General features: G+C 36.6%; 1 long non-coding RNA gene across 1 annotated transcript in view; it reads right to left on the bottom strand.

The window, feature by feature from the left end:
• The window catches only part of LOC127547218 (uncharacterized), a 98,133-nt gene that overhangs the window by 6,761 nt on the left and 67,494 nt on the right, over window positions 1-23,878 (bottom strand). Inside the window, exon 2 of the long non-coding RNA XR_007950096.1 lies at window positions 12,069-12,196. This is a non-coding gene — a long non-coding RNA (uncharacterized LOC127547218). The remainder of the gene's footprint in view (window positions 1-12,068; window positions 12,197-23,878) is intronic.

The raw sequence follows: 23,878 nt of genomic DNA, 5'->3' as shown, positions 1-23,878 counted from the left end.
CACCATGCTAAATACTAAGTATTTATGGGAACTAGAGAACCACCATCTCATCAATTCCACTGAGTTAACACCTTGTTTCAAGTATACTTCTCCAAAGTTCTGGCCCTCTATACCCTCTAGTCTTTTTTTTCTTTCTTTTTTTTTTTTTTTTTTGCTGCTGCTGCTGCTGCTGCTCTAAGATATATATGTATGAAATTATGAAGACATGGGAATATCCTCTCCTAATTTCTCTCTCAAACAACTTTTCTTCTTTCATACACATTAATCTTCCTTGGCCTACCCCTTGCTGCATTCAAAACATATTCTTGCATGAAAGACACAGCTATATTTCAATAGTTCTGCTGTTGCTGCCATTAATGGGGAATAATCATTTTGGGGATAAATACATTATTAAGTTTCTTTTACGAAGAAGAAAAATGAAGCCCCCAAAGTATATGTCACTGTGCCTCTTGATGCAATGTAGGTTTTAGGGAAGATTTTTGAGGCTTTCAAAGTATCAGTATACAGGCAGCATTGTTGGTTAGCTGAGGGACTAATCAGAGCAGCTAAGTCTCAGAGTGGACATAGTCAACCTGGAAAATATAAAAGTTACCACCATTGGAAGACTAAAAAGGATATTTAGGACAACTTGCAGATGAAAGAAGTATAAAAAGGCCTCCTCTCGAAAGAGTAATATTGGAGACTAAATCGCCACACACTATGATTTATAATTGTTAAGCTAGTCAGTGGTTGGTTGCTCACTTCATTATAATTAAGGGCAATTTGAAATCAAATAAAATATAGCATAATAAGAAATTATTGTCATAAAGGAAATGAGAAAAGGAAGGGGAAAAGGAAGAAAAGGAGGAGGAAGTGAGGGAGAAAAAGAGGAAGAGGAAAAGGAAGATGAAGGAGAAAGTTAAAGTGAAGTGAATTATTGAGAACAAAAGCTCCCTGAATAGGATAAGGAAGCATAGGACACATTAAATCATACATAGATTATCTTTAACAAGGAGAAAAGCCATGTTTTCATTAGAGTCTAAAACAAAGGAATAGAGATGAGGACTTGATAGAAAGAAGTTTTGAGATATGGGAAAAATCAAAAGGGGGAAATCAAATAAGTGATATTTTCTAAATTATTTAGGAAGCAAAGTCTTCAACTGAGAGGGCAGAATAAGAGGGAGTGAGTAAGAGGTTCCTTAGTTCTTAAGTCTGAAATGTCTTTTTCCTCATAGCCCTGCCATCTAAAATGCTTTCTTTCCTGCAGGATTCTACTTAAATGTCACTTTTTTCATTAATCTTTTCTTCAAGAAATAGTTCCTTCCTTCTTCAGATTTTCATAGCAATTCATCCTCAGGCAATACTTATATGGGGTGTTAAAGAAAGACTAGCAGCTCTGGCGGGAAGAATAACAAGCTCTTTTCAGTGTTCCTCTTTCATGTCTGGTGACCACCTGATTCACTAACTCTCACCTGTGGCTCCAAGAAGCTGTAGCATGTATAGTGGTCACAGTCAAGTAAAACTAACTGCCTTGATAGATGGACTAAATCATATTGAGACTAACTAATAGTTCTTAAGCACATCAGAGAGTTAGAGAGATATTTACTTCTACCATGTGAAGACATTCCCCCAGAAGAATGGGAAGATGAGAACAATTTGTCCAATGACCATGAAGGTGACTGAAGCAGGAACTGTGCAACATTTAGAGCTTGGTCAAACAGCAAAGGTGCTAAAAATGTCCACTGCTTCCCAGGCCACTGCCAGTCATCCTGACTTTTGTCTTAAAGTTGAACTTCAATGACGCTAGTAGAGAGAATAATGTGGATGACTTTGTGAAGCTCTGCTTCATTTAAATCGATAATTCAAGGCATTATTCCATCATGTCATGGGTTCTCTCAGAAATTGAAAAAACATCAACATTCTTGTATCGTAGTTTCTTTGGATTTACAGCAATTTATATAAATATCTCAGCTCCCAAGAAAATTACAGATTCTTTGATGACAGGGATCATGGGAAATCTATCTTTCCCTTAGCAGCTAGCATGGTTTTTCCACATGCTAGTTGTGCAATGAAGCTTGGTAGATTTTTCTCTTTTTTCATAGATTTGTGAAAATAATGTGCAATTGAAGCAAAATTTAAAGAACTAAAAGTAACAATAGATGTCGAATTTGTGAACTTTAAACTGTTTATAGCCATTGCTTAGTTTATATTGAGATTTTTTTACATTTAGTAAAGATTTTCATCTTAACCCTTCCTTGGATTAATTTTCAAGTGTATAGAATGGTTCAGAATTTACAACAGCATGCTATCAAAAGCCTTTATGGCTATGCTTCTCTTCCCATTAACTATCTCTTCCTATGGGTAGAACTGTTTACCTGACTAAAATTTCTTCATAATATATCCCAAAGAGATCCTTGAATAAATGTTCCCTTTTTAATATTAAAAGCAAAGAGAAAAGAAAATACCCTATGAAATGGTACATGTATGAAAAGGTTCTGAAGAATTGTTGACAAAGGAAGTCACCCATAAAGAAGTGGTCAAGGGCCATTCCCCTGCTTTTAAGTAACCTGTTACTGTTCATTATCTTACCTATAATAATGGAGGAGAATAAAGTGTGTATTAAATATTAGGATAAGTGTGAATTTCTAAAGTTAATTGGGGGATAGTGGTTGTTAAATGCAATCATCCAAGGTAAGTTATCAAGAAGAATATGAAAGCAATTTCAAAACAGCAATTCTGTGTCCCTATTAGATATGCTTAGAGTTAACCATTAAGACAAGAGGAGTCTTTGAGACATAGCACTTTCCCCAGGACGCTGGTCTAATATTATTAGACTAATATTTTGTTGAATCACATATGTGGCGGAGTATAAGAAAAAAATTCTAATAATATAATGCTGAATGCCTCTATATCCCTCATGCACATTTCTTGCCCCCCCATTTCCTCTCCTTTACAAGAGTTGTACTCCATATCTGAACATTCTCCATTTGTCATCTCCATGCAATAATATCCCTAGCTTCCTTGAAAACATATCTCCATTGACAGTCCCTATAAGAGACTTCCTGATTCCTTCCCTTTTCCCCCTCTTCTTGTCATTTTCTTCATCTTAAAATTGTTTTGGATTTATTCCATTTGTGTTTCACATATACTTAGAATTAACTAGGAGATGCAGTGAATAAAGTGTTGAAATTGGAATCAGAAAGGTAGGGATTAGAATCTTGCTTCCCAGCTAGGTGACTCTGAACAAATCATTTACTCTCTTTAGCCTGTTTTCTTGTATATAAAATAGGAAAACCAATAAAAAACATCCCAAGGTTGTTGTAAGGCTCAAATGAGAACACATATGTACATAAACACTTTGCTACATTTAAAATGTGACAGAGAAGTACAAGTGTGAAAAATCAAACCTATTAAGGTGTATATTCTTTCTCCTATGGAGAATCAATTCTCTTAAGAGCAAGGCACTGTTCCCCTTTTTGTCTTTGTATCCCCAGTACCTGACAATGTGCCTGGTACAACATACTTTCCAGAAATGCTTCTTGAATTGGCATCTTAAAAGTTATATATGGAAAGCAGTCTTAACACAAAACATACAGAAAAGAGAAAGGATTTTTGAGCCCACGTTAATTTCTAACTAAAAGTTACCTCCTATGCCCCCTCCCAATTTTTCTCTTGAAACCAATGCCCATTCTGTATATATAGAACAATAAAGTGTTCAGGGTAGCACTTAAAATGATTTTCCTTTGTTCTGGCTCTGAAACCTTTCTATTCCTCTCCCAAGCATCGACCGAAGAAATTCTCCCCAAAAGTCATTTTTAAATCGGTTTTGATTGCCACTTCTATCTGAAACCCATTTTCTTTCAGCTCGTAGAAGAAAACTAACCTTTAAAAAAGAAAAGACAAAAAAAAGAATCTGTGTCGGGCTGTGGTGGGGGTTCTGTTGGCAGAGCCCTGTCTCTTTTTTTATTTATTAGATGTCTTATAAACTGATCAAAATAAATGAATCAATCATTCAATCAATATAATTTCCCCATTTTCCTTCGAATTCCCTCTTAAGCCACAGGAATTTATGATAGCAAAGGAGAGAAGAAATATAAAAACTTTCAATTTTCATCTCAATCATTTTGTTTCTGTCTTTCAGATACCCTCACAGCTATAGCAGGGAAGTTTTTTTCTCAGAACATTATTTTTGAAATCAACTCTTATTTCTGAAGGCAACATCAGCTCATCTCTCAAATTTTCTGTCTTCCATGAACTTAGGCTGTGGTTCTGGTCATTGATGATGGGACATTTGTGGACTTAATGACTCCAGTTCCATCACATGCAAAGTGGAGGCCATAGGAAAACGGAGTCCTAGTGAAAGCAAGTAGATGGTAGAGATCCTGAAACTTGAATGATTAAGATAATTAATGGTTTCCCTGGTCTGAGACTCCTCAGGTTTGGATGTAAGAATTTATTACCTCTCATTTTTAGGACACTGGCACCTTATAGAGCCTGACTTGAAGCTTGTCATTCATTTTCAATCAGACGCCTTGTGGTACTGGAGATTTGCAGATTTCTGGAATCACCTAGTCAGTCAGTTCAGAATACAAACTTTCCTATGACAGTGAAGTGCCTCATCTGCTCTTCCTTTGGCTTCAAAGTTTCTCTCTTCCTAAGCTGGATTGATTTTTTAGAAGGAGCACAAACTGAAAATGAGAGAAGGCTGGCTTTGAATTGTGGCTCTGATGCTAACTAACTAGGCAACCTTGAACAAATCACTTAGTTTCTCTCACTGAATTTTTCCTTCTATAAAATGAGAACAATAATATCTATTCCTTACCTCACAAAGTTGCTAGAATCAAAGAAAACAATGAAAATAAATTATTTTACAGACTCCAAAGAACTACAAAAGCATATACATCTATGTAATATATGTGTGTGTGTATGTATATACATATATACATATATATACACACACACATATATTACATAGATGCAAAATTATTCTGATATCAATGCTATAAAGTAGGCAGCTAAAGACAGGATGTTAAAATCCATTTGGCAACTTCAATCAAGTATCTCTGACTTTTTTAACTGCCTTAAATAATCAAAAGACAATGTACCATCCCATTGTTTTAGATTTTTGGTCATACCCCATAACAATAATAACTAAAAGTTATAGTGTATTTAATGGGTTAAGTATTGTACGTATTTTTTTTGTTATTCTGACAACATTTTGAAATAGACACTTTTGTATAATTCCCATTTTGCAAATGGAGAAACTCAATCTCACATAGAACTTCTCTAAGCTCTCATAGCTACTAAGTGTTTGAAACAGGATTCAAACTCACTCAGCAAACTTTCTATCTACTATCCAGCTTCATTATCTATAACCAAAAGCCCAATAAACAGCACTTATGAAAGCTCTTGAAAATTTCTAGACCACAGATATACACTGATTGGCAATTGTCAATGTGTTGTACACATGAATGTAATGGAATATTCTCTTCTCTAAGAAACAAGAAAGGTGATGGATACAGAGAAGCCTGGGAAGGTTTCTATGGATGGATGAGGAGTGATGTAAACAAACCTGGAAAACAATGTCCATGATAAATGTGACAATATTAATGATTAGAAGAGAAACAATAACAACAATCCAAACTGAATAGTATATAACTGGAGTGACCAAGTTTGGCCTTAAATCAAAGATAATAAAAGGGATCGTTCCCCCGTATATGTGTGTAAGTGGTGGATTATGGGAATAAAACAATATATATAATGCCAGATTTGATGGATGTTTTGGTTGCTTTGATTAAACTGATTTTTTGGCTTCTTTAATACTTTGTTATAAAGGATGTCTCTCTTTGAGGGGAGGAGGTTTTTATTGGGAAAGTAAATAATATGGAAACAAAAATCATTCATCAAGATTATTTAAAAAAAATAATATCCTGCTGTATTCCTCCCTCTCAGAATTAGCCCTTAAAGCAATATATCCCAAGCAGTATCCAGAAACCTATAGGGATTCTCCTTGATTGTTGTCCCAGACAATATGTTGTTCTTGGTGTAGATGAGTAAATATAATGTAACTGAGCTTAAAAGGGGAAACAGGGGCAAACTCTCTGCCTGAATTGTAGGTAACCTTCCTAGTCTATTTTCTCTCATAGTGTAACCTGACCCCAGTTGTGTTTTGGCTAGAATTGAAATGTAATTTGCTGTTTGTTTCCAGTATGTTGAAAATGATGGGTTTTCAGAATCTAAAAGATTCCCAATCATAGGGCTTGATCATTGATTTCCTCTTAAACACTACAGAAAATTGGTATCTACAGACTGGGTGGACCACATGGGCCCTTCAGTGAATCACTGGGAGAGATATGAGGGTGTCTCAGTGAGACTCTTACTCAGAGAAAGGAAGAATGCAAGGATAGAGGACTATGTACTCCAAATAACTTTACTACTGGAAATAAATCAAGTTTTCAGTCTTGATTGTTGCTAAGAAAAAAATAGATCCTTTACTATAGAAGCTAAGATTTTGTCCATTCAGTCTTCATGTAGGGAGATGACACTCTAGCCTCCCCTCATAGCATGAGCCTAGATTTTCTTTTGAGTAGAAGTAGTTTTTGGCTGTTCCATCCACTTGTGTGGCCCTTAGAACACTAAGGCACAGGACAAAAAGTATGTATAGGGAAGGGGAGAGTAAAATATCTTGTCTGGAAAATTAAGTATATTATAGGGTATGTAATCAGCTAAAAAGATGAGGACACTAAGGGTCTCTTAGACATCCATCAGACTCTGGGACAGTTGCTCTGCCTCAAAGTTGCAGTTAAACCAGATCCCCTTAATATCCCATTTTGGGAAGACTGCTATACAGATTGGAATCGAACAGATTAGAATCTCTCCTTTTAAATATATGCCCAGTGTCTCATTGAGGTAAGATGGAATTTCAGATTATGATAGGAACCAAGGAACACCCAGTTACAATTCCAAGAGCCACATTTGTGGTATGTGACAGAAAAAAAAATTTTTTTCATGGTTATTGTACCACACGTGGCTAAGATCATCAATAGGAGTAAACAGAATTACTCCTGAAGGGATTCACATCGAACAGAGAAACCTAATCTTTTCTTCAGACATTCTCTCTTTCCTTTCTTCTCTTTTTTATCTCTATAATTACTTTTTTTCTCAAACTCTTTTATTAAGCTAACATTCCTCTTGTGCCAATAAGTGTAACTAAACCCTCTTTCCTCCTTTTCTTTCTTTTCCTCTCCTCTCCTTTATTTTCTTCTCCTCTCAACTCCTCTTTTCTCTTCCACTCTCTTCCCTTTTCTTCTCTTTGCTTTCTCCCTTGTTGATCTCATTAGGTGTAATCCAAAGGATTCAATTTTAGTCATTATGAAGATGGCACCTAAATTTACATATATAGCCATGTTCTACCTTTTGTGATTTTCTCCGGGATGATGTATTTAACTTCTCAAATTCAAACTGCCCCAAGCAAAGTTCATTATAGCAATCTTAAGTCTACCCTCAACTTTGAGCTTTCATATTTTTATTGAAGGTATGACAAATCAAACAGACTAAACCCAAAATTCTAGAGGTTTTGTTATATTCCTGCAAACACTAGCTGTGGGACTTGGATGAGTTATTTAACTCCAGTTATCTTGGAGAAGATAATATTGTGACAAACAGCCATGAGTCAATAGGTGTTCCTTAAATAACTGCAAGAAATTAGAGTAATAATTTCTATTTTATTAGCTCTTAATACTTTATTAAATTCCTTTTGAGTCTTCAGTGAGGTAGGTAATATGGATTTATTTATTTTACTCAGGATAAAACTGCAGCCTAGAAAAGTGGAGGAATTTCTCCTGAGTCACACAGATAAAGACTTTCAGAGCCAGTATCTGGATCCTAGCATCTTGACCCAAAACAAGTGATCCTCCCACAGCCAGTAGAGTTGTATACCAACTTATTTAACCCTAATCACTTTGTGCTCACTAAATTTATTTCAGTTAGCTTATCATTGAGGGATATAAAGGGGATGCGATTTAAGTTTCTGCCCTGAATAAAAGCTTTATAAAAAATAAATAAAATGAACAGCAACAATAGATTATGTAGTGTTTCTTTTGTTGTCCTTTAGTCATATTCAACCCTTGATGATGACCCCATTTGGGGTTTTCTTGGCAAAGATATTGGAGTGATTTACCATCTCCTTCTTCAGCTCATTTTATATATAGGAACTGAGGCAAAGAGAGTTAAGTGACATGTCTGAGGTCAGATTTGAACTCATGTCTTCTTGATTTCAGACCAGGTGCTCTATCTATTGTGCCACCTAACTGGCTCTAATTCTAGGTCTTCCTTTAAGGAAGAGTAAATGATTTATAACATTCAGAATTAAACAAGATCCTAGAGTCCAGTTCAGTGACACCAAGATATGATTTCTCAATGATTGGTTGATGAATAAAGATGGCTGCAAATGAATTCCTTTCTGAGATACTTTTCCATAGATGAGCGCTAAGTAAACTCTTCAGCTTTCTGCTGAAGAATGAAAGTAATCCAAAGAATGTATATGAGGCAGGCACTGAGAAACTGAGCTCAAATCCCCATTCTGGTAATGAATAGTTATAGGATTCTGGACAAATCTCCTCCTTCCTCTGGCATAGATCTTCCTTGATACATAGGAGTATATGCATATATTGAGAGATGGGGTAGAAGAATTTCTAAATTTCCTTCCAGATCGCAAATATTACACGTCATTGGAATTACACTTAAGTTTTGTCTTTGTCACTAACATGCTCCACTGAAAAATTAGAAGGTTGGATGAAACCATTTCCAAATCTCCTTCTAGTCATTATTCACATGTGATCCCAGTGCCTGAGTTAGATGAAGAATACTCCAGCCAAATAGCTTCATTTCTTCCCACCTGGTTTTACAACAGGAGGTGCCATTTTATCCAAACGACAGCAATAACCTTAATATAAACTTGACATTGAATGGTTTGCTTTTCTAACATCAAGAAAAGATTTGGAGAGTCAGTTTCCTCACTTATAAAATAAGAAGGTTGGACTAGATGATTAATTTCAAAAACAAATCTTATCGCTTAACCTTGGGGACATCAACTGTCCATTCCCAGATTAATATTCTGATGTCCCCAAAACATTTAGAAGAAGATTAGAAGAGCCATTGGCTTTTCCAAGGTTCAAAAATCCTCAAACAACAAAATTTGCCTTTGTCTTCTCATGCATGATTCATTGGGCTCCTTCTATACTCCAGTCATGTTTGAAGAGACTTTATGTGTGAGTGTAAAAGCTAATTGATTTTATATTTTGAGAAACCGGCATGGCTCTGATGGGCTTGAAAGAGAGGATAGTAATGACCGTGTCCGTGCCAAGTTCAAATGCCCATTTTCCTTGAAAATCCAAAGCATGAATTTCTGAGCATCCGCCTGTCAGAACTGAGAGGAAGAGCCAAGTGAATATTTACATCTCCCTTGGTGAGATCATTTGTATATTTATTGCTGGAACTCAAACCCATGTCGGCTGTTTTGTAAGTGTTTGAAACTTGAAAAGTCAACTGTTTTCCACAGATTTCCTTTTATTGTTTGTAGAAGTAAAGTGTGTCCTTAGAGATAACGGAAGTTCTGAAGAGCAACACGCTACCATATGTCAGCTTCCTCCCTGAGAATCCTGAAGCCAAGTGAGCTTTGTTTATGAGCTGTCCAGAAATGCAGTGAGCTTCCTGCTGACACACCACGGGGATGAACTGCCTTTGTTTAAGGATCCAAATCCAAATATCATTTGAGGAGAAACTTCAGAAGTTGCCAACAGAAATGAAAAGAAGATGGAGGGTAGTGGCCAAGCCTAGACAGCTAGCTTAGGGATACTAGGGAGGAAGGGCCCTCTCTGGGGCTGTTGTTGGGGAAGCATCCAACTCTAACTCAAACACTGCTACAGGCTTTCCCTTCACAGTGCCTTGGGCTGAGTAGGACAACTAGCCTTATTGTGCAGAGACGTACACTTCTTTTCCTCCCAGCAAAATAGAATTCCAAGCAGGTGCTTTCAAACAGCATGACAGGGGTATTTCTAGGAACAGAAAGCCATTCGAATGCCCTGTAGATTTAAAAGCAGATGTAGTTTTCCTTTTGAGACTCAGTTTTGTTCTAGCCACGTAAAGGTGAATGAGCAGCTGCTGGGAGAAATGAGGTGGTTTGGGAGACAGAAGCCAGCCAATCATCCCAGGCCTTTCACTGCCAATGAGATGACTGCCCCTTACCGCACTGGCTACAGTAGAAAGAATATGGGCTTCATTCCTCTCTCTTATGCTTACTGTCTGAGGGAACTGAAGTCGATTCACCTCCTTGGACCTCAGTTTATGCATCTTTCAAATAAGGAAGATGAAGCTAGATGGTATTCAGGGCCTAATCACTTCTAGGTTTGAGACCCTATGAGACCTCCCTCTTTGTGAATGGGGACAAATGACTGTTAGAGGGTCATGATAAAGCACCAAGCACTTTAGAAAATTAGTCTCCATCCAGTCTTATTTCACCCTGCTGCCTGGGCTTTCCTGCCCTGCATTGCCAGGTGTTTCCTAATCTCCTAAATCCCTGTTCTTTCACAGGTCCTCTCCCATGCCTGCAATCCATTACCATCTGCTCTTTGCTTGAATTAAACATTCTGGGTCAACTAAAAATACGTTTTTCTTTTCCTTGAAGGCCCAGAACAGATAAGGTCTTCTTCAGGATCCTTTACTAATCCATTAGCATTCTTTCCCTTTTCAGATTGCTCTAGAACCCTGTCTGGATTTCTCCTTTACCCTGTAACATCTAACTTTGCATTATATATCCTGCACACAGAAGACAATCCTTCCCCCACCGTGGACTGTAACCTCTCTGAGATCAGGATCTTGGTCCCAGTATAGAGCAGAAAAGAACATTTAGGAAATGTTGGCTGAAATCACAACCAGTTTATTTAAACTCCCTAAGAGTGAGCTCAGGTTTCCCAGCGTCTTGCACTCAGATCACATATGAATTTGAACATCCTTGCTAAAGCATGACACAGCTTGGGCTCAATTCAACAAGAATAATACCAATAATTTTTGCTTTTGCATTTCCACCTAGAGTTATGTGTACAAAGATCAAGTTATGGCACAGATTATGTCTTTAAAACTGTGTAAAGGAAAGAGCTTTCAAGCCAACAATTTTCATCAGGTGGAGAGAAATCTTTATCCCTACTTCAAATACAGTGAAAGCAAAAACAAAATGAAGCAGCAGCAGCAGCAGCAGCAGCAACAAAATTCATTTTTTTGTTTTTAAATTTTCTAGGGACTTTTGGGAGGTAGAATAAAAATTGTTGCTTCGAGGAAGAATTAGCACCCCCATAGTTGACCATATGGAGACTAATGACAAGATATTGGTCTATCTTGGCAAAAGAATGGCTAAGCAATAGTTATTAGGGTCTCCTAGGGACCAAGTGGGATTTAGGAATTATACTGAAATAAGAAGATTGCCACCATGCCTTTAAAACAATACTAATACTAATAATAAAGATTCCTAGAAGCCCATAAATAAGCAAGGCAGTTTTTTTGTCTCCCTCCAATTGAATTTTGTGAGGGGCCCTTCTAACCCTCCCCCAGGTATCTAATAGACTCCCAGACTTGTGGTGCCATCTGGTGGGGCAACCTGCCCAGGAGAGTCAGTGCACTTGATTGATTGACTATAGAGAGGCATCCTCACACTCAGTTGAGCTAGCTACTTTTCCTTAGATAGTCAGAGTCATCAGATTTAATATGAAATCCTGAAATTTGGAGTTCCCTGAAAATTATTATACTTTTAAAAATACACTTTGTAATAAAAAGATTCAATTCTCTTCCCAGTCTAAAGCTTCAGATTCTACACATTAGTAAGGATGATGGCAGGCTCGAAGTTTGCTCATGCTCATCATGGTTCAGTCCCTTGATATACCTTTAGCTCTGGGACCTCCTTTTTCTATGGAAAGCTGGGACCCAAACAGCATTGTCCAGGACAGATCTCTAGTCATCAAAGCGGTCTGTCATCATAATGCCACAAGGCAGTGAAGAAGAGAAGTTGTCTCCTCATGCAACTGAGTCAGGACACCAACCTTCAGGTACCTCCAACGCAGTTCAGGTATTATGTTTGGTCTCTAGGGGTTTCAGTTATCACTGCTCAGTGATTCCTTCTCCAAGAAAGGAGACGTGTTCTCCAACATCTTGGTATTACTCATCAAATCTGTGAGAAATGAATAGTCTTCCTTTAGAAAAAAAAAAAGAACTCTCCTTTCTCTATCATTCCCAGATCCCTAGGATCCTGGGGAATATTATTGTTGTTTTGGTTTGGTTTGTTTTTCTTTGTTTTTAAGAGACAGTATTGCAGGGCAAATAGGGAGGATAAGCTTAAAAACAAGGAAAATCCACATTTCAATCCAGTTACTAGCTCTGCTCACAGCTTAGAATGGCAAGTTTTCAAAATTTCTGTAAAGAAGGGTTCAAGCTGTTCAAAACCCACCTGGCATCTTATGAGTATGGATCAAGGGGATGGCAACTCATCGACGTGATAATTTGGGGATACTCCTGAACTTTGCTATAATTGGCTGGTTGGTGAATGATAAAAGATTAAGCCTAGAAGAGATATTAAAGGTCAAATTGAAACCAGATTGTCAATTGCTGGAGTGTGTATGTGGTGTGGTGGTGGTGGTGGTGTGTGTGTGAGTGTGAGTGTGAGTGTGTGTGTGTATGTGTATGAGTGTGTGTGAGTGTGTGTGTGTGACTGAGTGTGTGTGTGTTTTTGAGTGTTTGAGTGTGTGTGTGTGTGTGAGTGAGTGTGTGTATGTGTATGAGTGTGTGTGAGTGTGTGTGTGTGTGATGTGTGACTGAGTGTGTGTGTTTTTGAGTGTTTGAGTGTGTGTGTGTGTGAGTGTGTGTGTGTGTGTGTGTGTGTGTGTGTTGGGGGAGTATTTCCTTTTCCTTCTCTTTTCTTCCAACCAGTGCTCTATATAGAGCTCAGCACTAGTATATCTTTGCTAAATATTTATTGATTTGAATCTCAGCACAAATCCCACATTTTAAAGATGAAGAAAGTGACACAAGAAACAGGGAAATGGCAGCCCCAATCCTGGAGCTAGAAGCAGAGACAGAACTCGACCCCAGCTCTTCTGATGCACTGCCTAGCATTCTTTCCACTCTATTGTGGACAAGTGGGTAAAGGATTATGTAGCCAATACATATAACTACATAATATGCTAATTTGGAATATCTAGAAGGGCCTCAGAGAGAATAGATTTTAATTTCCCTATTATAGATATGGGAAGTAAGATGCAACTTAGGAAAGTAATTAATCTGTGGTTAGAGAAAAGTAGTTTGAGAACTATGACTTTGACTCAGATCTCCTAGCCAAGTCCTTCACTCTATTTAGCCATTTTAACACCTAGGTTTGAAGTATATCCCATTCTATTAGATAAGGTTCATCAGTTGAGTTTCTCTAGTTAGGACTTAGCCATTATTCTCCTTGTCACCAGGAACAGGCCACAAGCCCTAAGTCAGGAAACTGAATTTAAATACTTAATAGCTGTGAGACTCTAGACAAATAATTTAATTTTTGTCTACCTTAGTTTGCCTAGAAGGGAAACTTCTTCCCTTTTCTTCTGTCCTCTGCTCTTTTGAAATGAGTCTTTAAAAGAATCCAGAATAATTACTAGGCCACGTTCACTATATTTAAGGTGAGAACTTTGGCAAAAAACAAAGAGAAGTGGGAGAAATAAGCTCCCCGAGCTTACTAATTTATAGCCCTATGTAGCACATTTTAAAATTCAATAAATATTTAATCAGAGACTTTATTCTATTGCAGCGATGATTGATACATTACACTGTAAAATAGAGGACAAAGCCATAAATACTATGTTTAATCTATTGGTTTGTAAGCTATGAAGCAAGCCAAAATGGGATAAATAGAATAATCTCTTGGACAATAAAGCAGAGGGCATCTGGGTAAACCTTTCAAATATCACTAAGATGAAAATACAAGAATTCAGAAAGGTGGTTTATAAACCAACTTGTTGGTGGATTCCCTAAGTCATCCCATATAATAATATCATTGCTGTAGGTAACTGGGAGGTCATCCTCCCATCCCACCTCACTAGTGAAACCTCTAAATGTAGATGACCCTAAAGTCATCTGATGGCAAAACGGCCAGAGAGCATTGTAGAGAAGCTATTATTCAGATGTGAGAGCTAAGAGGAAGTTGCAGTAGACAATGATAAGACCATGGTGGAGGGGATGAAAAGAGGGATAAGTATCGATTAAGTAACTACTTATGATAAGTCACCATGATAAGCCTTTTATAGACATTATCTCATTCAGTCTTCCCAACAACCCTGTGAAGTATGGGCTGTTATTACCTCCACTTTACAGAGGAGGAAACTGAAGTAGAAAGAGTTCAAATGATTTGTCTAGAGTAACCTAGCTATTGTGTTTGAGGTTGAATTTAAATTCAAGTCTTCTTAATGAATACGCCTACATCTATGTCATGGAACTGAACTTCAGATAAGAAGTCTACTGAATTTTGTGCCAAATGCTGTTTACTTGAAGAACTGAATATGCAAAGATCAATAAAGTAAACTGTGCTTTTTTCCTTCCATGGAATTCATGGATTTGCTGTATAGCCTTTTTACCATTAAAGTTGACCTTGGTCTAGGATAATCTCGGGGTATGTCAAATTTTCTAGGATGTATTTCTTCTTTTTGTTGATTCAATGCAAAACAAACAAATTGTTATATGGTACTGAACATACTTATCTGAAAGATGCATTATATTGACATCAATATTATCTGGTTTGGAGTGGCTTTGGTAGCTGGGGGCTCAGAGCTATTCTGATTGTATAAATCTATCATCACCATGCCACTCAGATGAATAATATAGACAGCACCAGAGAGGTGGAGATGAGGAATAGAAAATGTCCTACTGTCTGAAAATCATAGCAAGTTTAGCATTCACAGTGGCAAATTACATAATTGCCAAGGGAAGCATGGAACTTTCTGGTACAAAGTGAGGTCATTGAATAGAAACAACTTGTGTTTGTATAAAATAAGTATGTCACTCAATTAGAGAAATGAAGGCCCTCCAAATATTCTATACAGTGACAAATGTGATTCTGCATACGTGGGTTTTTAATGAGTGCCTCTCAATTATGTGGTTGATGTGACAGATACCATCCAAGAGCTCAGCATTTTCTGTCACTTCTGCTGTCACCAGCCACAGGAAAGATCTGTTCATAAGTGCAGGAAAACACTCCCATTTTGTCCATCTTTTGCTTCCATACTCCTTCTCTATAATATCACTGAGCCAAAAGCATTCTCATGGGCTACCTGTTTTGAGATCAAAAATCATCTTACCTTTGGAGTGATGATTGATCAGGAACTCTCAATACTGGATTATGATTGCAGGAGCAATGATTTCATAGAGTCTGGGTATATCCATCTTAATGAAGCTATTCCTATACTATCCCTTATATTTCCATGTCAATGGGAATATCATTGGGTCTTGGGACCCAATGTCAATGGGTCTTGGGACAGCAGGACTTTCCTGGCAATCCTAAGGAAGAGTTCTGTCTATACTTTAAGATGGCACTGCCTAGAATAGCTGTTCAAAATGTCACATTCTAGGTCAGATTATTTGGAAAGTTAAGTAAAATCATTTTTATCCAGTTCTTGTTCTCATGGTGGTGTTTATCACCCTGAATATCCCCACAAATCTCATTCTCCACTCTGTAGCCGCTGATATCATCAGATGCTGGTTACCTGAATTCTCTAATAAACAGATCTCCTGACATGACTCTTATTGATGGATGAATGTTCAACAAATGGGTAATCAGAGTTGCATGGCAGATAGAGCTCCATGAACAGCACTTTTAGGGCCAGGTAGAATCTTGTTAAAGAGCCACTGATAGGTTCATTAAGTCATGTTTTTCTCCAAATAACCATATAATCACATCAATCTTAATGCATCAAAGCTGGGCAGAATGTTAAAAAGAATCGATGCTTATGACATTTGGGAAGTTGGCCCTTTCAAGAGTTAAAAAAGCCCTGATACTGAATGCTCATGCCCATGCCCATGTCTGTCTGTCTGTCTCTGACTCTGTCTGTCTCTCTCTCTCCCTATGCTTTTTATAACATGTCTGCTATTGTTATTTAAAGAGACAGAACAGCTGTTTATCCACAGACAGATACAAGGTAGGTTACATGTTAGGATAGAAATGTAGTCCTCCTCAAATAAATTAATTTATTATAGGAGGAAGAAAAATAGCATTGCTGACAATTTAGCACAAAAGTACCCATTAAGTCTTATTGGGGCTGAGGGTGTCCCCTCTAGCAAGCAGATGTTATTAGTTTGACAAATGTCAAGTGCTAATCTAGAACTAATGGGATTTAATTTTATGAATTGTTTTCATAAATATTCCAAAATGTCTGGAGAAAGACATACTGTATTCCATATTCTGACACTTGGGAGTGCATTCAAAAATACTGTTCTTGCATATGAATAATTCATCAGCATCATTTTATTTACATAGTGAAATGATGCTTGATTTCCTTGGATGATCTTAAGCCATTGGATCTGCTAAAGGAGAGCAGCAAAGAGTTCAGGCTTGTGGGAGGTGGCATTTGGAATCAATGGAGACCCAGCTTCCCATCTCCTGGAATTCCTTTGATACTTCAGAATATATGATTGATTGTTTGATCTGGGGTCTCTTCTTCCAAAATATCTTAACTTGGCAAAGCTGCTTTCATAACTGTTTTCAAACTGCATTTCCCCTGTAATTGCAGCTTTCATTTTATTTATGAGAAACCTCAAAAACTTATCTATTTTTCATTTTCCTCCTATTCTTCTTCATTCCATCAGAGATGGTGAGAAAGAATGCCAAGTTAAAAATATGACTAGAAAAATATTTTCTGCCTCTAACATAGATTTTGAGAATCCCCCAAACTTTTGGTTTTTTCATAGACTTCTACCCCTCTTTCCCTGATGACCTCTCTGGTGATAGGTAAAGAAAAGATGGGGACATTCAGTGACAAATATGCTTTTCCACTCAACCTAATCATTATTTTATTCATTATATTAAAAAGAAAATGATTTTTCAAAAACTTTGATGTCTAATGGTTGCTCTTCATGCCCATGGATTTGAAGAAGTATCCTTATGACTCTGAAGAAACGCACAAATTCTCTGTCAGTAAGACTTCCAATAGCTTTCAGCTCCTGTGACTTTACTTGGAGGCATCATACTAAGAGCTGATCATCATCAAGCAGTAAGAGTCAATCTGCCATGATCATTGTGCGTGAATGTAGAGATTTTCTACAAGTAGTGGTTTGAAGAGGAGATGACAGTTTGAGGAATAATGCAGCTTTTCCAGATTTCATTGTGATATATGGCCTTGAGCCTTAAATAATTACCAAGAAATCCGAATTCTGGATGCATTGAATTTATCACTAAGAAAACACACACGCACGCATGCACACACACCACACACACACACACACACACACCTTCAGAATAGAGGCCTAGATGTCCAAATGTGGCCAATGGGATCATACTTATCATACTTATATGCTCTGAATACTTTGGAATCTCTGCTTCTGATACAAAAGATATCTGTTAGATTGTTCTTCACTTTATTCCCTTTCCTCATAATAAACTCTAAAAGAGACCAGTCATATCACCTGAGATTGTCAAAATGTCTAACTCAAACAGTCTGGCTGTGTTAATAAATATCATATCCAATATAGAATGTGTAACTTTTGACTCCTCGAAGTTTTGAAGATTGAACTAAGCATTAATTTATTTTTTTTAATTATTAGCTTCTCTGCTTTTTAAAGATGGTGATTGATAGTCATATTTGAATAATTAAAGTTGTCCATCCCTGCTTATTCATACTTCTGGGCTTGATCTATTAGTTATTTTTTGAAAATTCTTCCACTTCTTTTTTTCTGTCCAGGGGTTCTAAAATATTCTTGGAAAACATAATTTGCTTCTCTTCCTCTCTTGTTTGATCTTCAACAACATTCTTCACTGTGTTTTCCTTTTCTGGATCTTATTTATTTTCCCTCACATGAATATATCTTCTCAGTACACAATTCTTTTTCCACCCCACCGCTTTGTTCTTTCTTCTGACAGGTACTATTTGGTGGAATTCTACCCAGGAAAGTCATGTAAGTCACAGAGACTGCAGAGATTTCAGAGGATTGAGGTGAGAAAAGGATGCTCATTGGTTTGTAATACTACTCTTCATGAACTATGTGATTATTTTCTATTGCAAATACAATTATTTGTATCTGGGCCTTTTTGAGGCAATGTCTGTGACATTGAGAACTAGTGACAATCCTGTTCTTAGGACAATCTACTCAAGTTCTCCAATCATCTAGATGGGAACAATGAGCAAAATAATTAAACAAAGGACCACCATCACCCCAACATCTTTCTGTGTGCTTTGTGTCTCAAAGAGAACTTTAGTCACAAAAGTATCAGAAACTGACTTCTACAACCCAAGATAGTAATAATTTCAATAGATTTGTTCAGACAGAAGTAATACTATAAGAGTCAAGAAGGGAAATGGACATGAACAGGTGGAGACATAAGATAATGGTTATATTGTCAAATTTGGCAGTAACTGATTAGACAGAAGCATATTGGATAGAAGGATATTGGGATGAGGTAAATAGAAAATAAGAGGACTGTTTAACTTTATGATCTTATTTTTAGATAGATAAGGAAAGAAGAGATTGGAAACATTAAAGAAAGGAAACTACTACCAGCACAGGGGCCTGGAAGAACTAGAAAGAGATGATTTCAAGGACACAGGTAGAATGATCTGTCTTATTGAAGAACAGAAAAAACTTACAAAACATAGATGAGGAGGAAAAATTGATGACTATGGTTAAAAAAATATTGAGAAATAGAGAAGAGAAGATAAAGGAACCTTAAAACTTTTCAATGCAATAGCAGACCAAATAATCTGCTATTAATCTTTGCTATGGGATTTCACTGGTGTCTGAGAAGAGACAAAATGTTTAAGACAAAATCTATGAAAGGAATTTGCTCCACCTTTTCTTGGAGTCTCACTGTATCTAGTTAGGGTTAAGATTTCGGGGAGACTCAATGATTTTTTTTTCATTTTATTAGATATAAAAATGACTTTTTCTAAGGAGATTTCAAGAAAATATCAAATCAAATTATTATAAATTTTGAGGTAGAAGAGAAATGAAAGGCCATCTAAATCAGTGTTTGAACTTTATAAATGGGAAGCTGAATCTCAGAAGTGAAATGACTTGTCCCTGATCACAGAGTGAACTAGTACATAGCTAGTTCATAGAGTCTCTTACTCCAAAACCATTGTGCTGTTCTTGGCACTATGTTCTTTGTTGTTCTCATTCTTCACTTTAATTGCATTTGACTTCAAAACACATCAAGCCATTGTATTCGTCATTATTTCTTAATGTCTTTCCAAGTATTTCATACTACAATGTGAGAGCACCTAATCAGAAAGCACTTAATTGACTATAGAGTCATCAAGAAATCTATGTTTTAAGAGCTTTTTAAAGAATGATGTTCATTAGAGTCACCATCACCATCACCATTATTATCATTTTTTTTTCAAATATGGATCATTTCCTTAAATGTCACACACATATACACACACATACAAATGGTCATTCTGATTGATATGTAGTCCAATTTCGGTTTTATTCAACTCAACATTAATTTTGAACCAATAATGGATGAGGTTCAATACCCACCAATAGAGGCATATTAGGAGTCCTGGTCATATAATTTTGGCTCACTACAGAATGGTAGCTATGCTATATCAATTGATGATATCCTCAAGAAATGTGGCAGATTTGGGGGGAAAGAGTTAATTTTGACAAAGGGAACCAACAGTTAAATGGAGACAAGTTCCTCCTGACAAATTTCTGCAACTTTCTATGACTTTGAGTTCATTCAGGCTCTAAATCTCTGATCCCTGTCTGCAAAACCAGATGTTTTCTACTCGAGTCACTTCTAGTTGATGTCACAGAAACCATCAGGCATCTGCAAAAATATTTTGAAGTCTTTGACAGGAAAAGCCCTCTGGGAAAACACAGTGTGGTTATAATCCTCTCCCTAGGAGGATCCAGGATGGTTTTTCTCCCAAGCCACTCAGATGAAAATGAGCTTCCAACAAGATAGTTTTTCTCCTCAGACTCTCAGATGAAAATGAGTTACCAACAGTATCATAATCATTACAGTAATCTAATAACCAGGCTTCCATCCATCCCAGGGGAGAGACCACTCCAATGGCAAATGTTGTCATATTTTTCCCTCAGGAAATCAAGTCAGGAAAAGATGAGCAAATAATTATAGAAAAAAGGAAGTAGTAAAAAAAAAAATGTGCCTCTACTATGTTTAAAAATCCAGCTAGCTTTTAATGAAAATGACTATGTCAGCTCCAGGAGATGTGAAATACTTCTCCCTTCTCTTTTAATACATGAAACCCTTATGCTTTCAAAGAGTAGCCTTGATAAAGACTGAAATGGTTGCGCACTCCTGCAGCTAGAGATATTGTTTCTGCCTATCACAGGAGAAGCCTGTCCAACAGAATTTCTTCTCTGTCAAATAGATGGTGGCTCAAATTGATCAGGGATGTACTGGCTATTGGCCTCTGAGGAAAAGGGAGAGCATTCACACTGGGAAATGATTTGTTTAGATTGTTGGCTTTTAATGACAAGCGTAAAGCATCATCACCTTCAGAGTAAGCCTGAAATAAATCTCCAGCATTACACAGCCCCCTCAGGAAGCAATCAAGGCTGCAATTATGTAATAGCAGGATATGTGTCCCAAAAAAGGGAGGCGATGCCATTTGTTTGTAACTACAAATATATCAATGCCCCAGTACTCTCCCTAACTCTAAAGGCAACCAGGTTGCTAAAGAAACATCTTTTTTTCTTATCTGGGGAATTTATCACAACAAAAATCTTTCTCTCCAAGTAGTTATATCGTATAAACAATAGGGATATTTCATTAGCAAGAGTAGAAGGTGGTCTTCAAAAATTATCTACTCCAAAATTCTCATTTTCAGAAAAAAATAAAATTCAGAGAGGGAAAAATAACTTATTTGAGGTCTTATGATGATATATTTTAGATTAATTTGAAATAGAAATTGATGTGTATGAATGTGTATGTGTGGTGTGTGTGTGTGTGTGTGTTTGTGTGTGTGTGTGTGTGTGTGTGTGTGTGTGTGTGTGCATAATAAAGATAATCAACCAACCATAAATGCACTGAGCTTTTGGGATAACTACATTTTTATAGTCCACTGTTTGCACATGTAAGTACTTTTCATTTTTAATAGATTCCTTGGTATATAGACCTAATGGTTGGATTTCTGGGTATTTGTAGTTTGAGTGTGTGACCTTTGAGCATAGTTCCAAAATGCTCTCCAAAATGGTGGGATCAGTTCATACCTCCACCAACAATGCATTACTATCTCAATTTTCCCAGAGGCAGTTGTTTTTTAATAACAACAAAAAGCTATCTTAAAAGTAGATTTTCCAATTTCTCTTAAAACATGTCAAAATGATGATTTGAAAGTTGTAACAACAAAGACAATGAACTCTCTCTTGGATATTTCATATTTGAGATAGCTAAATGTATTTCAAGAAGTTTTAGAAGTAGGTTGTGGTTAAAGATTAAGAGATAAATTGGGGAAGCTAGGTGGTGCAGTGGATAGAGCACCCGCCCTGAAGTCAGTAGTACCTGAGTTCAAATCTGGTTTCAGACACTTCACACTTCCTAGTTATGTGACCCTGGGCAAGTCACTTAACCCCAATTGCCTCAGCTTAAAAAAAAAAAAGAGAGAGAGAGAGAGAGATAAATTAAGGTTAGATATATCCAGCTAAGAAATATTAGCCCATAGATAATAATTGGATCTAAGGGAGCTCTACCCATCTTGTAGGAAGATCCATCAATAGACACTTAGAAAGAGTAATAAGAAGGATAGAAGAACCAGAAGAGAGTACTATCAAAAACACCCAAAAAGAGAACACTGGAGAAGAGAGTGATTGATAAGGTCAAAGGCAATATCAGAGATGAGGACTCAATAGACAATTAAAATGCTTTAAATTATTATTGATTGGAAACATGCACATTAAAGCAACTTAGTGATATTTCACACTTACCAGATTGGTTATGTTGAGGAGAATTGTTTAAGAGAATACCTTGCTACACTGAAGGCCTGATTGGTATTATACAATATATTTCAGTGGATTCCATCAGCAAAATTACCTGATTTTCCACAACCCCTTTCAGGAGCAAAGATATGAGTTACTAGAGTAACTCATGATATCTTTGACAAGGTTTTATTAACACTAGGACAAAGAGTCAAAGAATTAGTATAGCCTTTGGTTATATAATTGAATTGATTCCTTAACAGGTCAGATGGGGAATAGTCTAGGAGAGAACTAAGAAGTGGAGGAACAAGAAGTCATGGTAAGGATGAAGACCAAGATTAGCTGATGTTATGCAGAAGTAAAACTAAAATGAAATTTTTTATTTCATCATGATCTGAAAAATATGCATTTACTATTTCTGCCTTTCTGCATTTGGTTTTGAGGTTTTTATGCCCTAATACGTAGTCATTTTTTTTATAGGTTCCATGAACCACCAAGAAAAAAAAAAAGTATACTCCTTTCTGTCTCCATTTACTTTTCTCCAAAAATTTATCATACATAACTTTTCTAACATTCTGTTTACCTCTGTATTTTGCTTCTGATCATCACCTCCCTCAAACAGCCCTCCCCTTTTAAAACCCCTTCCCCTTTCTTACACCGTTCCTCTTCTACTTCTGTTTTCCCTTCTATTAGCCTTCCCCTTTCTTTTCCCCTTTCCCCTCCCACTTTCCTATAAGGTGAAATAAAAATTTTTGTGAAACCAAATATGTCTGATATTCTGTAGCCAAATCTGATGAGAGTAAAATTCCTTTCTTTCCCTCAAGATCTATTATAATTGATACATACAACTCTCTGTGAGTTGTAATTTCCCTTATTTTATCTTCTTTTTCCAATATATTCCCCTTTCTACCTATAATTCCTTTTTCATATTATCATAATAAAATCAAATTATATCAGCACTATCTAAGTATACCCATAACAAAAATATAGTTCTTGTGAGTTCTTTCCTATTTATCTTTTTTACTTCTCGAGTTCTGTAGTTGGAGATCAAATTTTTTGTTGTTGTTGTTCAACTCTGGTCTTTTCATCAGAAATAGGTGAAATTCTCCTTTCATAATATCAGATTCCAGGCCCTTGGATCCTTTAAGATAGAAGCTGCTAAAGCCTGGGTAATCCTGATTGTGGCTCTCCAATTAAACTTTTAAATGAATTGTTTTGTTCATTGGATTTTATTTTCCATTTCACCAATTCTGTTTTTTGAAGAAGTCATTTTCTTCAGTGAATGTGTGTGTGTGTGTGTGTGTGTGTGTGTATGTACATATAGATTTGCTTTTTCACCAACTGTGTTTTTTAAGACATTCTTTTCTTCAGACAATTTCTGTTTCCTTTTCCAAACTGTCCTGCAATTCTGTCATTTCTTTTTCCCATTTTTCTTCTAACTCTCTTTTAATATTTTTTTTGAAATCTTTCAAAAGATTCTTTTGAATCATCACCTTTTGAAGCTTCACCTCATCAGGTTTTCCCTGTCTCCATAATAGCCATCTATGATCTGATTCTTTTAGATTGATTTTGCTCATTGTTAAAGGTTGAGGTCAAACAGGATGATTTCAAAAGGCCTGGAGAGACTTACATGAACTGATGTTGAGTGAAATGAGCAGGACCAGAAGATCATTATATATTTCAACAACAATACTATATAATGATCAATTCTGATGGATGTGACCCT

Source organism: Antechinus flavipes, chromosome 2 (genome assembly GCF_016432865.1).
Source record: "Antechinus flavipes isolate AdamAnt ecotype Samford, QLD, Australia chromosome 2, AdamAnt_v2, whole genome shotgun sequence".
Taxonomy (NCBI): domain Eukaryota; kingdom Metazoa; phylum Chordata; class Mammalia; order Dasyuromorphia; family Dasyuridae; genus Antechinus; species Antechinus flavipes.
This window is presented reverse-complemented; position numbering and strand designations above follow the sequence as displayed.